This window comes from Nannospalax galili, unplaced genomic scaffold (assembly GCF_000622305.1).
Source record: "Nannospalax galili isolate Female #2095 unplaced genomic scaffold, S.galili_v1.0 scaffold243, whole genome shotgun sequence".
NCBI lineage: Eukaryota > Metazoa > Chordata > Mammalia > Rodentia > Spalacidae > Nannospalax > Nannospalax galili.
In genome coordinates, this window is record NW_008353490.1 from 7,337,495 (window position 1) to 7,348,487 (window position 10,993).

The following is a 10,993-nucleotide window of genomic DNA, read 5'->3' on the forward strand; positions in this document are numbered from 1 at the left end:
GACTGAATGGAGCACTCTGGATGGTGTGTCCCTGAGACGTGGGACAGATCAGTCATCCAGAGGGATGCAGGAAGAACCTGTAGATGTGCTAGGCTTTTTCCAAGGTGGCTTTTGCAATAAGTGAACAGCACACCCAGTTTGGAAGCACTTTCCAAGCCTGCACTGGATAATGGTGGCCTCCAGGCATAGCCAGGAACCTTCCTAGAGTCAGAAGGGAAAGTGTGTGGACCTTTCAAGTGAGGTGGGTGCAGAGCTCTGCTTTTCAGGGTTTCTCAAAGAAAATTGATGCTTTCTCCATTTCCTGTCTTGGCACCCCCATAGAGCATCTATTTCATGGATCTTTACTTTTAGGCAGAGAGATGTGTACAAGAAAATAAAAATAGATGGACTGCTTGCTGTTACACACACACACACACACACACACACACACACACACACACACACACAGACTCCAATTCCAGTTTCCCACCGAGTACAGTCTGAAGCTCTATTAAGATACCAGGAGGTTTCTTGCTCTATGCTGTTGTTCTCAGCAGTGTGGGGGACTGATGCTCCTTTCTTTTTTTTAGGGAAATTATTTTGTTTTTAATTAAATTGTTATATTTTTCACCCTGGGAGGAGAATCATTTTCTGGCTCCCTTTGTGCATCTTTTCACTTTTATCCTTTTGTCTCAACTTCCCGCCTCTTCAGAAATCCTCACCCTATGTTTTCCACAGTTCAACTCCTCCTTCACCAGGGTATGATGGGTCAGAGTGGAATGGATGGCTGGTGGCTGGGTTCATGAGTCATACAAATCCTGGAGCTGCTTTAAATAACAGTGTAGCAGACCGCTGCTTTTACTCAGATCTCAGGCGCAGGAGGTACAGCTGTGAAAATTTCTCTCTGCTGACTAAAACCCCCAGGTTGGGATGTTTCTGGCAGGAGAGGACTGCCCACCTAGGCACCTGCTTCTTTCTACACTTGGCAGTGGAACCCTTGAGCACCACAGTGTGACTTCATCATGCTCTTGGCTTTAAAGGATTTGTTAGCTACACGTATATAAATTACTCAGGCATGAGAACTGGAGAAATGCATTTCCTGGGGAAACAGCCGTTTCATCTACGCTGCTTGCAATATTCGTCATGTCTTCAGTTTGTGAGTGGCTACCAGGAAAGGAAGTCAGACCCTTGGCCATTAAAAATATTACATGCTAGATTTCTTCTTGATGAGACATTAATAACATGTTTAATTAATAACTTCTTTTATTACTATACACAGTAAGTAGTGATCAAAAACATTGCTTGTTGACTTGGGAGTGGTAATTGTATCTGGTTTAAATTTATATAGTATTTGAAAGTATTCCCTTTTAAGTGGGGAAGTTGAGCCTGAAGAGCCATTTAAAATCCCCATGTCTTAGCTATGGGCTGCTTCTGAGTAAGGCAAGTGTGTCGCAGGTCATGTGTCATCACATGTTGGTCAAGAGGTTCTGCTGTTTCCTTGAGCACATACCCTGTCTCTGATTCTATCTGGTGGTTCTTAGTGTGGCAGGATGCTTGGATGCTGCTCTGGGGGTCTGCGGTCATCCTGTCTATGTGCTGATGAGATGTGCAGGAACGGCCACAGGCCTATATGCTTGCTTCTTAACTGGCTTGGTACCTGCTATGCACTGGCTCCATCAACCCTGTCACTTGCCTCATGAGCATTTGGGCTCTGGGGTGCTGTACCGGGTGCAGTAACAGTGGCAGAGCCATGCATGAGGGAGGGGAAGGGAAGGGGAGTGAGCTTTCCACCTCTGCTTATTTTGTGGAAAGGACTCGGGCTGGATTTTCCATATCTACACAGCACTGGCTATGACTATGAGGGTAAGAAAGCTGCATGAGAGCCCTCCCATAGCTTCAGCTTTTGACTTTACCTTGGGCTGCAAGCTTGATCTTTCTGTTGGAGAACAGGTTTCAAGATACCTCAGGTTACACTGTGTAGCTTTGGCTTTTCAAAGCAGCTAAGAGACATCTGGATAATGAAAAGACATTGGATCTGGGCTCCACCACTCCTGTACTGTAGAGCTTTGGGTATGAGGATCAGTGTGATTACCCCTAAGTTGGCTGAACTTTGAGATCTATAGATTTCTATGGGACAGTGCCTACTATGGTACTATATTTTTAAAAATTAGACCTGGATTATTAAAGCCTGCTTATTCATGTGTTATCACTCTAAAGATGCCTGTGGATCTGTGAAGCTGTTTTTCTACTTTAGTGAGCTTGTTGTGGATACTGAAGCTGCCTAGGTACATGCTGAGTGATGGGAGAAATAACTGCTCAATCTAGACTCTGGGTAGTGCCTTCTATACACATCAGTGTGGGCCAGCCTTGTGGGGTACAGTTATCCATGTAGCCTACCGGCCAATGTGCCCAGGAAGAAAAGAAGAAGTCTGAAAGTGACTGGAATCAATGCCAGTCCTGGGGCTTCTGAGGGGATTTTATGGATCAGGATCCTGGGATTCCTGGGGAGGCACAGATCAAGTCGTGCTTAAAGCATTGCTGAACTACTGGGGAAACCCCAGATGTTCAGGGCTGGCTTCTGGGGCTCTACCACTTCCAGGGAACTCTCTGGGGATTGGGGGCCATGCAGGGCAGGGGGAGGAGACTTGACCAAGGAGCCTTTGTGCCCCTCCTCTCAGTCTAGTAAATGATTTCTGGATGAGCCACCTGCAGGCATTTGTGGACTATTTCACTGAAAATGAGAGAACATTCAGTCCAAATGATGTGCGTTCCTTGTCCATGTTGAATTGTTCTGGTCCTTTCGCATACACTGCTTCTCAAATGTGTTGCCCTTGATTGCTGTCTCCTGCTCTTTACTTAGAACTAGCCATGTTTTCACCCTTGTGTAGATTCTGTCAGTGTGGCGGGATATCCGAAGCCTTGGCCCACGTCTCCCACATCCTCATTATTTTTTCTGGGTTTCTGATTCTTCCTGGCTATTCTTTCAGTACTTATTTTTTAAACAGAAAAGTGTGAGAAATACAGGCTTTAGGAGCAAATTGTTTTATGTTATCACCAGTAGCTAATCAATTCTCTGCCAGAGGTAATTGAACAAGAACAGGCCAGGGCATGGCTGACCTGACAACCCTCTGGTAGGGAGCTAGACACCCCCTCCCCCCAGCTTGAGGGTGCTACACCTCTGAGAACTCATTTGTGATGTGTTGGGTGGGCATCTGAAATGCAATGACTCTGTGGTGGAGGTGTGCCAGACAGATGAGCCAAATCCCAAGTCCAGAGTCCACTCCCTGCACCAGCAGGGTCTCCTGGGCGGGGCCCACTGCCCTGTGACCTGGAGGCCCTGAACTGATTCTCTTTGCCTGTAACTGACTGTACATCTCAAAGGAAGTGTGAGAGATTCCTGAGTTTCTGTAACTCCTTGGGGGTGTTCTTCCTGACGTGCCACAAGAGAAGGTAAGATGTACTTTCCTAGGGCCCATGGGTTTCCTGTTGACCTTGAGGAAGGACTCAGAATCAGAGTGCTACACTGGAGTCTTACTGTTGAACTTGGCCACTGTAGGTGTTGCTGGTTAAACAAAGTCTCCAATTAGAAACTCTGAGTCCAAGCGGGCAGAAATAGAAGGGGTTTCATCTTATTAGAAAGAAAGGATTCATTGTAAGTGAGTGTTTGCTTGGACAATATTGTGAGAGCCACCAAGCTTTGAGTATGAGAAAGTGTTTTTCAGACTGAAAGCAAGCTGTGTTTTGTTTTCCAGAGATGCAGCTAAAGAAGTCAATTTCCATGTGCAAGCTCAGTGTCAGGCAGGGACGCACAGGCATGCTCAGGGGTTTGTGCCCCGGGTCTCACAGACCACAGAGGAACTGGTTCATTGCGGATACGGAGGGAATAAATAAGTCTTGGGTTTGAGGTATTCTTCTAAACACAACATGAATAAAAGATCAAACATAACAACTCCTTTGAAATGAAATCAAATTATAATACAGAAATAATCACAAGAGGTGGATATGCAAGTGCTATTTTCTATGATTTAATTTTCTAGTGTTCCATCTTAGGTCCTTATATCATAGGGAGACTGGAAAGCTGACAGAAGGGGCAGACATCCGACTCCATGCATGTTGTTGAACAGCTCTGCATTTCTCAGATTCCATCTGTCTGTCCGAGCCAGTCAAATACACTGCAGGAAGGAGTGTGGATGGAGGACTCCCTTTGGGTCTAAATTTTTTTGGCAGTTGCTCTTGAAGGTACTGTGTTAGGTATCCTCATCTCTAAAAGAAGGATCTGTAAAAGACAATCCCAAATTACCTGCCCCTGACTGAGCTGGGAGGACCAAGCCAGTACCCTGCTTTCCCTTCCCTGGGAGCAGAGGGCCTGGGGTTTCATGGGGGAGCTCAAAGTGTGGCCTTCCAGACCAGCCTTATCCTGCAGGTGAATGGGAGAGGGTGAGGCTGGGAGCATGTTTCTACATGCTTTCTGTGATATTATGCTGCTCATCTAAGGCCACATGGCTTCTAGATCAGAAGGTGTTTTTCTAGCCCCTGGGCATTTTAGGTATGTGATCTAAGGCCTCCACATCAGAGCTGAGAATGATCTATGCTGAGTGATGGGCATCTAAGGGCTCTACTGCCATGGTTCTGGGCGAAAATTGAGTTGATATGGATTTAAATAGCTGTGAATTCCTACTGTTTACATTGATCAGATTCTTCATACCCCTTCAGCTATTGCATTGTGGCAGCCACAGAAATGTAGGACTCCAGAGCGTGAGAGACTGCAGAGATTATAAGTTCTTCCTCAAAAGAATAAAGACTTTGGTGGCAAAGGACACTTTCTCTCCCCCCTGCAACATGAAGATTGTTCCTAATGTTACATATGAATTTTTCAAATCAGTGTTTTAGTTCATTATTAATTAAAAAGGTGCATGTCTTTGCCTACATTATTGTCTCCAAGAGATAAATAAAATGTTATCTGTAGTCCTCTAGAATTAAAGCTTTTGGTTAAATAACTAAGTAGTAAGAGTGAAAAAAAAATCCTGTATACTGTAATTTGACTTTTACTAATGAGAATGCTTAAATGTTGCTATTAAACACTGGCTGTGAGTTATCTTATGCTTGATGCTGCTGTAATTGTTCCTTAAAGAGCTGGCTATCAAATGCATCTCATAATAAAAGCCCTAGCATGAATGCCAGCCAGCTTGCAAAGCCAAACCAAAGTTCAGAGTCTCTGTTAACACACCTACTACCAAACACAGTCTTTCGACTGTCCCTCCCTCCACCCTCACGTTCTGCGTGGACTCTGTCTGTACTTTGTAATTTGAATCGATTTTCAAATGAAAATAAAATTTGTTCTTTGAAGTGTTCCAATTTGAGTGTACATTTTTTTTACAACTAGATTGAAATTGTGTCTTTTTTGTTAAGCTTTTCCCTAAGTGTGGGAATCTAATAAAAAGTTGTTGCATGGAATGAGTTTAATTACTACTAAATGTCGCTATGGAAAATTTACCAAGTCATTTTGGTGGAAAGTTGACATGTCTGTTTGTAAATGCTTTTGCTCTTTTCCTCCTCCTCTTTCTTTTTTTCTGTTCTTTATTTTTATTTTTGGTTTTGTTCTTTTAAATATTTTATTATCTTTTTATTATGTATATATGTGTGTCTGGGGGCATGTGCATGTGAGTAGATGTCCATAGAGTCCAGAGGAGGGCATTGGATTCCCTGGAGCCGCAGTGACAGGCAGTTGTGAGCTGCCTGACATGAGTGTTGGAAACCAAATTTGTGCAAATGCTCTTAGCCACTGAGTCATGTCTCCAGCCCCACTTCTTTCTTTTTAAAAGATTTATTTATGTATTTGTGTGTGTGTGTGTGTGTGTGTGTGTGTGTGTGTGTGATGTGAATCTATGTGTCCCATGTGTGTGCAGGAGCCTGTGGAAACCAGAAGAGGGCACTGGATCTCCTGATACTGGAGTTATGAGGTTGCAAGCCACCATATGGCTTCTGAGAACTGAACCAGAGTCCCTTGCAAGAGCAGTAAGTGCTCTTAACTGTTGAATCATACCCACTCTTTAGTCTTAAACGTAATAAATTATCTTGTTTTTGTAAAATTAAGGCAAAATTACAACAAGAAATTACAGAAAAGAAAGTAAACGCTCATTGCAAAGTTTGTTACCAGGTCTTAGCTACCAGTATTGTCTTGTCAACTTCCTTCTGTTCACGGTTCCAGTGAGCAGGAGTGACACGGAAGGATGGAAGGGGGAAAAGGTAGAGGTGGACTTTATAGCAATTGGGTCATTGATGCATACTGTTTATAAATACAATCCTTTGTGTTAACTTGTGTTTGGGGCACACTGTATTGTTGATGTCCACAGTCACCTCCCAGGTCCCGGCACATCAGGACTCCTTGTTCCCATAGAACTGTGACTTTGTACCTGTTGTGCTAGTATTTCCCCATTTCTTTTCTCCCAGCTTCCTGGCCCCTGGTCACCCCTCTTCACTCTTCACTCTCAGCTTCTTCAAGATGAACTTGTGTAGAGTTCACACATGAGTGTGATCTGGCATTTGTCTTTCAGTGTCAGGCTTATTTCATGTAATACAATACCTTTCAGATTCATGCCTGCCAGGACAAAAGACAAGATTTCACCTTTTTTATGACTGAGTATCATTCCATTGTATAGCGAATATAATTTTCTTTATCCATTCATCTGTTGATGAATGAACACTTAGGTAAATTTAATCTGTGGGCTATTGTGAATAGTGTTGCAGTAAATATGGAGGCAGATGTCTCTTTAATAAACTGATTTAATTTCCCTTGGATACATGCTCAGGTGCATTCATTTCCTTTTTGTTGCTGTGATAAAATATCCTGAGAAAACCAACTTGAGAAAGAAAAGGGTTTATTTTGACTTATAGTTCCAGAGGGATAGGGTCCATCATGGTGGGGAAGACGTGGCAACAGGACGGGAAACGTGGCCACAGGAGCAGGAAGCAGGTTGATAACACTGCCTCCCCGCTCAGGAAGCAAAGCAAGAACAGCAAGTGGGATCAGGCTATAAAACCCCAAACCTGCCCTCAGTGATGCACTTCCTCTTATGAGGCTCTACCTCTTAAAGGTAACTGTGAGAGATGATGGACTTGTCAACTTGCTTAGCTGCTGGCATCACTTAACCATGTAGAAATATATCAAGATGTCATCTTTTATATCTTAAATATGTACTGTATCAAAATGTAAGTTTTATACACCATGACCAAGTAAGGTTCATTCTAAGGACATGAGTCTAGATCACTGTTCAATATCGATCAATGTGTACTACCTCATCAATACTCTGCTGAAATATGCTAATAGATACAGAAGACATGTTGGACAAAATCCAATGCCCATTCACTATAATAAACTCAGAAAGTTAAGAATAGAGGAAACAGGTCAAGTGTGGTAGTGAACCCCTTTAATCTCAACACTCAGGTCCTAAACTCTGTGAGTTCAAGACCAGCCTGTTCTACGTAGCAAGTTCCAGGTCATCAAAGGCTATATAGTGAGACCCTGTCTCAAAAACCAAAAAACCAACAAAACAAAACAACAGAGGAAATGTCTGAATTTGATAGATTGCATCTAAAAACTCATGGTTCACATTATAGTCATTGGAAAAAGATTGGACACTTTTCCCTTCCAGCTAAGGAAAAGTCAAGGTTGAAATAAAAAGGCTCTTCTTCTTAACATAGTGTGAAAGCTGTAGCCACTGCAATAGGCAAGAAACGACAGCCACAGATCAAGGGCAAAGGACTGAATTGACTCTATTTGAAGTTGACAGGATTGCCTATGTAGAAATTCTCTCAGACCACAGAGAAAACTCCTTAAATGGCTAAAAACTTTCAGCAAAGTCATAGCATAAAAGATCAAGACATAGAACACGAAATGAAAACTTATAGTGAGTCAATTACATTTAGGCAATTTGTATTTTGTCAAAGTACAATTTGCAGGCATTTGTGTGAGATGTGTTCTTTATTTGATAATGCTATACTGAAACTTCAGAGCTCTCATCTCAAATTTAGAGACTTTGATTGCAGTCTTAAAGTAGAAGACTTGGCCATGAGCTACCAGATCTGACCTCCAATTCTTCACAGTCTGGTGTTTCTATCATGGCCATTATTAGAAGGTCAATGAGTTAAACTCTACTTAGAGTTCAAGGGATGCTTTTTAACGTTGCCTGCTCCACAGAAAGTCCTTATGCTTAGCTCTGTAAAGCAGTGCCAGATATTTCTTTTCCACTTCCTGTCATGATTTTATTTAGTGAGAGGAAACTCTATATTATCCTTCAGCATTATACACAAATTTTATGATTTTTCCCTTTAAGTACGTGAGGAAGATTTGGATCTAGGGACTAGAGAGATGGCTCAGCAGTTAAGAGCACTGGCTGCTTTTGCAGAGGACCTGGGTTAGAATCCCAGTACCCACATGACAGCTAACAACCATTTGTAACTCCAGTTCCAGGGGAACTGATACCCTCTTCTGTCCTCCATGGGCACTCCATGACATGGGTATACTTGTGCAGATTTAACACTCATACACATAAAATAAAAATGAATAAATAAATAAAAATTTAAAAAAAGATTTTGATCTATAGGAGTTATCTACTGCTAAGACAATTAAACAAAAATTATTGTAATTATGTTTGGAGTAGATAATATTTGTAGGTAATTTATGGTTCTTTTAAATGAAAAGTATTTATTTAAAAGTGAATAGACTTTGCAGTTAAGAGAAAAATTATGACTTCAACAAGCCATTTAATAATGTGTTTTCTGGGGACTGGCGAGATGGCTCAGTGGTTAAGAGCACTTGCTGCATTCCCAGAAGATTGGAGTTTGGTTCCCAGCACCCACATCAGGTGGCTCATTGTTGCCTGTAACTCCAGTTCCCTGTGGGGGGGGGGCTCATTTGTCTTCCGAGGGTATTTGGCATGTGGGCATACTAGCATGATCACACACATACATAAAAATAAAAAGGTGTCAGAATCCTGTGAAATCTCTTCCTGGAAGATGAGTTTCTCCTCTGTCTGGTACCAGGGCCCCAGACTTTTCTTTTTCCCAGAATGAGATTCCTAGGGAAATTCCAATTTTTTTTGCGGGGGGGGGGGTGTGTCATCTTTCCAATAGCTTGATATCCAAAGAGGGGAGTAGAAGTGTTGAGTATTTTCATTTCTTCCAGGAATGTCACATTAATGATATTTTGAAATCTTTTACTACGGAGACAGAAGGGCTGAAATCCTGTATGTAGGGCATCTATCAATGAGGCTGTATGCAGTGTGGTCTATCTGTCCCAGTCCCCTGGTAGCATACCCTTATCACACTGGCTTCCACCAGGAGCTCCTCTTTGCCTTACATGATGGCCTTGTGTCAGCTGTGTCCATCAGGATGTCACTGGGTTCCTTTGACGGGTTGCACACTTGGATAACCAGGGCCTGTACCTGTCTTTCATGGTTTCAGGCCCTTCTCCTCACACCTGTAGTTCCTCTGTTCACCTGTCCTGTTGTTGCAGAACCACTGCTGTGTTCGGTGAAGAATCACATTAATGTTTGTGGATGGGACAGAGCATCTATGACATCTTTTCATATAGGCAGCAGACTTGATGGAGGTAGATCACACCCTTGTCTTTGTCCTGTCACATTGGTTGCTATACTAATAGGGCTTTGAGAGATACTATAGGGGATTTCTTTCTCTGAAGGTGGTGAGCCCTCTGTTCTGGGATACCCTTCAGTCCTGGTGCAATTGTTTCTGGACAGATGTTGTAACATACCCACTAAAATATTTTCTAACTTTAAGATTAAATGATTCTGCAGTTGTGACATTTAGGCCACAGGTACTGTCTTCAGAAAAAAATTGGGGGGATGGGGATGGAAAGATGACTCAGTGGTTAAGAGCGCTTGTTGCTCTTTCAGAGGAACCAAGTTCTGTTCCAGTACCCAAGTTGGGCAGCTTACAAACTGCTTGTAACTCCAGCTCTAGGGGACCTGATGCCCTATTCTGGTCCCCTAGGCACCCACATACAAATGGTATACACACACACACACACACACACACACACACACACACACACACAGATATATAAACATACATAAAAATGAAAAAATAAGAAAAAAAATCTTGTGGCTATTTTTATATGAATAGTGCTATCCTGAGGAATCTATCTTTTTTAAAAAACCATTCTTGTCTTATAAGCTAAAATTACTAAATCTACTCCTGGTTTTTGTCCTATTATGTAAGATGTGATTTGAACATGTCTGACCATATGGGGTTAACTGTGAGAGGAGGAAATAATAGAGAATGAAAGAAAAGTCTTTAATATATACATTTAAATGGCATTCTAACCTCAGAAGTCCAACTTAACCACAAGATGTGCCTTATAATGTCTTATCTAGATGCAACTGGTGAGACATTTCTCCTAAGAACTGGGGAGAGAATAAATGACATTCTAGGCATTTGTTTCACCTGTTCCCACACTGGTTGCACTGCAGGTGCAGAATGTAGGTAGCTTCATACCTGTATAGACATACAAATAAACGTATAATTATAAATTTTTAAACGTTTTTATTGTTTGATAATTTCAAACATGCATACAGTGTGTTTTGATCAAATCCACCCCGACTCCTCCCTCCAGTTCTTCCTCTATTCCCAACCACTTTTCCCTCTCAACTTCATGTGCTCTTTTCTAAAACTCACTGAGTCCACTTAGTGTTGCCAGTATGTGCATAGGTTTGGGACCATCAACTGGAACATGGGTAGTCTTTCAGGGATTAATAAAACTGACTCTGTCTCCCCCAGCAGCCATCAATCCCCAATAATTCCTTGGTAGAGGGTGAGACTTTGTGACCCCCTTTCTCATCTAAGCTGAGATTTTTTTCTGGCTTGATTTTTCACAAGTCTTGTGCATGAAGCCACAGTTACTGTGTGTTTATGTGTACAATTGCCCTGCTGTGTCCAGAAAACACGTTCACTGTAGACATCTCCTAGCTTTGGCTCTTACAGTCTTTCTCTCTTC

At 42.3% G+C, this 10,993-nt stretch overlaps 1 long non-coding RNA gene across 3 annotated transcripts; it reads left to right on the top strand.

Annotated features, from left to right (window-relative positions):
- The first annotated feature begins 600 nt into the window (after positions 1–600).
- On the top strand, positions 601–5,328 carry LOC115067285. Of its 3 annotated transcripts, none has more exons than XR_003846702.1 (3): positions 601–3,429; positions 3,732–4,218; positions 4,693–5,328. It is a non-coding gene; the product is annotated as an uncharacterized LOC115067285 (long non-coding RNA). The 3 variants fall into 3 exon arrangements; XR_003846703.1 differs by having other exon boundaries at positions 613–3,429; positions 4,030–4,218; XR_003846701.1 differs by lacking the exon at positions 601–3,429 and having other exon boundaries at positions 3,436–4,218.
- Positions 5,329–10,993: the final 5,665 nt, after the last annotated feature.